Here is a 3,973-nt window from a genome sequence, read left to right as displayed (position 1 = left end):
TACATTGGAGCAAGAGAGGCGAGGGAGAACCAGACCAAAGAGTTTGAAGGGCCACAGAGCTCAAGAACCTGCCAGTGCTGCTGTTGATGCTGTGGTCCGACACCCACAGAGGAAGAGTCAGAAAGAGTAGAACCTTTTATTATATTGTTGATCTGCTTGAGTCCAGCAGTGATGAGAACTCAACGCCGTGTCACCATGAGAGCCGAGTCCAACCCTCTGATTGGAGATTCTCTGATTGGAAAATAAAGTGGACTCCATGACCCTCTAAATGATGACGGTGGCAACAACCTGAGCCAGCGGCAAAACAACCACTACTAGCGGACAGAATGTGATGCAGACAAGTTGTTGGAGTTGTTAGTTAAAGCCATTTGATGGTTGCTTGCATTTGTCCTCACTGTTAGTGGAAGATGGCTTTATCAGGTTAACTTTGTCACAGTTCTTTAAAGACATGGGCAAACAACATTTTACTGAACATTTTCAATATGTTGAGTGTTTTAACATATTAGTTGGATGCCTCTAAAGTTCTAAAACATAGCGTCTCACTTGTTAGCATTCAATTTCATTTAATGAATATTCTCAAAAAGTTTTGTTGCCAATGTGGTTTAGGGATTTTGTAGGACCCAGCCTTCGATTTTATCTGTCATAGTAAAGGTCACCCCATTAATGTGTTCTGTCTCTCTCAGACATGGAGGGAATATGAAGTGAGGATGAAACTTTCTAAACCTCGAGGCACAACTGGTATATTGGAGGTATAATTCAACAGCACAGTCAATATCTATAAATCTGACTGATAAATCAGATTTTTAAAATGTAAAGTCACCCAAGTAAAGGTAGAGAAACAGGAAAACAGCATACCTTACCTCTATTTTAGAGATGCATGAACATTTTCTAAGTAGTTTTAATTTGTCTGTTCATTTCAGAGTTTGGAATGTAACAAGTCCTTTCAGCATGTCTGATCATGTGAAGCTACGATGTGGCTCCAATTACAGTCAACAGTTCAAGTACAGTCTGAGGGTAATAAAGCCTATTTCCATATTTTCTGTTATTCTTTTTTCCTTTCATACCTTGGTTCACCCGCGGGCATTCAATCATTTTGTTAATCCAGTCCTGATTGCTGTGGTTCCCTGAACCTGAAATGCCAACCAGCAAGAACGTTGGGGTTTTGAAAATGTTATTTTTACAAAAAGCAGATGGGTCCTCAAAGGGCAAATATGTAATTTGTTAACTCTCAAGCATGTGCCCCCCCCCCCAAAAAAAAAAAAACCTGGCAGCTGCTTCAAATGAAATGGAGAAAGAGAGAAAATTGGTTTGATATCAGGGAGAGAGCTGTGAATCATGAAATATATTTAAATACCGCGCTCTGCACGTTTCATGGAACTAATCACGTGCACTGGGAATTTTAATAGTTTTATGCTAAACATTGTATTTCTCCCTACATGGACCTTTCATGTACAGGTAAATCCCCCTCTTTTTCTTTTTTTTTAACATTGAAATTCAACTGAATATTCACTCAATTAAGGCAAATAATAGAATGAATCATGCTCCCTGATTCTTATGCAAAGGTCATCCACATTTTTCCGTAAAAAGAACATATAAAAACGCAACGGTGTGCATGCTGTTCGTCTATAACGCTTCTACATTCAGAGAAAATAAAACTTTTACTGTACACCACCTGGATCACCATTTACAGCTTATATCTAGATTCTGTTTGCATTAAAGATATATAGCGATGAACAGTCGGCAAAAAAAAGGGAACGTTTACTTTTGCGTAAGCTAAAATATACCATTCTGACACCGAATAAAATACAATTTCAAACTCTCATTGCATCTCTCATCACCTGTGGTCATTGTGTTAATAAGGTTAATATATCTTGGTTATGTCTGCTCCAGCTCCAGTGTCCCCTAAGCAGCCCTGGATGGATGGACCCTTTTGTGGCCCCACAGCTCTCTGCCACTGGGGGATATGAGGGCCAGATGTGCCTGGAGCAGAGCTTGTCTCATGCTCTTTACCGGCATCTCTCACTCCCTCTTTTCTGGATGGATGTTGTTGTTTGCTTACGTCTTCGGTTTATTTTTTCATCTGCTCCCAATTGAAGTTATTTTTTCTCAGCCTAAAATCTATTATGTGTAACAATCAATGTAAATACTTATCGATCAACGTAAGCTCCAGAATTCGAGTGAAATCAGTTGTCAGTCTTTTGTTCACTTGCTGAGATTGGCAAAGTTCAACAATAACTTTCTTTTTTAGAAACTCAGTCCTATTTTCTCTGGATATCATGTCAAATAAATGTTTTTTTACACAAGAAAATGAAAATGGTTTCACCAGCATGTAGGCAATCCAAAGTACTACGATAACAAATAAAGTATTCCTGACTTTTTAAATGTCAAAACTGCGTCATCCAGTTCTCAGAGGGCCGATGTATCAAAAATGTGGGCCAATTAAATATTGATAAGCTATACTTTAATGGTCATTATTATACTTTGAAAAAAAATGTTAATCATCTGATAATCACACATTAACAATGCCCCACACCCACACATGCACACTTGTTCTTATGTCTTTGGGAGGTCCTTCACTGACATACAGTAATGTGTGTTCCCTTGCTCCTCACCTTAACCATCACAGCTGAATGCCTGACCCTAACCCTGACCCTAAACCTTATCATTACCTAATTCTTACCCAGGCCTGAAAACCAGGTCTTGACCTTGAAACAGCTCTTTGAAGTTGTGAGGACCAGCTAAAATGTCCTTACGAGTCAAAATGTCCTCATAATGTCAGTGTTTTATCAAGGGTTGTTTCACACAAGAGAAAGACGCGTGTGTGCGTACACATGAGTGCGCACGCACGCACACACACACACACACACACAAACACACACACAAACACACACACACACACACACACACACACACACACACACACACACACACTGCATTAGCTAATCTCTCCCAGACACACCTCCATGTGTAAACCATTAGGGGGCAGTCTTGTCGCAGATCTGAGCCACTGCTGTCTGCTTCCTAATCCTGAGGCTGCCCAGTGGCACAAGTCACTCTTAACTGCTGATCTGTGGTCAGATTTGGGATTTCCAGAGCAGTAGTAGAGGTCAAGATTTGAAAGAGAGAAGTGCATCCTAAGACAACAGTCGGACCATAAATGTGTCTGCTGATATTATTTCCTGCTGTTTCAGCACGAAGATGACGATCTGCCTGAAGCACCAGGTGTACTGTACAGGCTGTTATCGACAACAGCCCTTCAGGGAAATGTGTTTGTGTATGGTTGTGGGTGTGGAAATGTGTATGTGAGTGATAGAGATGCAGACTGTGGTCTTTGCACATTTCGCGCTTATAGAGAAAGAACGCACAAAATATTGCACTGGGGAAAGTAGATCATAACCTGCTGCATTACCACAAACCTTTGCAACTTATCCTTTGTCTCTCCATTTTTCAGACTTGTCAATCACTTTTCTTCTTCTCATTTATTTCCCTTATTCGTATCTTGTTGTCTTCTTGACTCGTCATGGTTTGTATTTGTGAAGAGTTGCAAAGACAAAAACAAAGAAGTGTGGTGAAACCTGCAAAGCTGGAGCAGTCATTCCCCTGGTGATACTTCTATCCAGGACAACAAGCACCACCTGGGGTTTACATAACACACGCACGCGCGCGCACACACACACACACACACACACACACACACACACACACACACACACACACGCACGCTTCCACTCTCCCTTCATATCACTTTCTCTCTGATACTCTTTTGTTTCATCCTTGCCCTTCCTCTGTCTCTCTCTGTTTGTATTCTTGTCTTTCTCTTACACACCATCATCACGGTGGATGGAGGACATTCAGCTGCTGGTTAGCCTGCAGCTAGAAGCCTTGGCAGTTTGTACCACATTCTGTGTGCTCTGCTTTTGAGCAATGTTTTGGGTTGTGTGTGTTGATGAAGCTTGGAATTTGTTGGCACCAT

At 41.1% G+C, this 3,973-nt stretch overlaps 1 long non-coding RNA gene across 1 annotated transcript; it reads left to right on the top strand.

The window, feature by feature from the left end:
• Positions 1-1,908, top strand: LOC147248508 (uncharacterized). Its single transcript, XR_015119570.1, has 3 exons — positions 1-749; positions 921-1,014; positions 1,891-1,908. It is a non-coding gene; the product is annotated as an uncharacterized LOC147248508 (long non-coding RNA).
• Positions 1,909-3,973: the final 2,065 nt, after the last annotated feature.

This window comes from Aulostomus chinensis, chromosome 15 (genome assembly GCF_037954235.1).
Source record: "Aulostomus chinensis isolate RoL2024-O1b breed Wild chromosome 15, RoL_Achi_v1.0, whole genome shotgun sequence".
NCBI classification, from domain to species: domain Eukaryota; kingdom Metazoa; phylum Chordata; class Actinopteri; order Syngnathiformes; family Aulostomidae; genus Aulostomus; species Aulostomus chinensis.
This window is presented reverse-complemented; position numbering and strand designations above follow the sequence as displayed.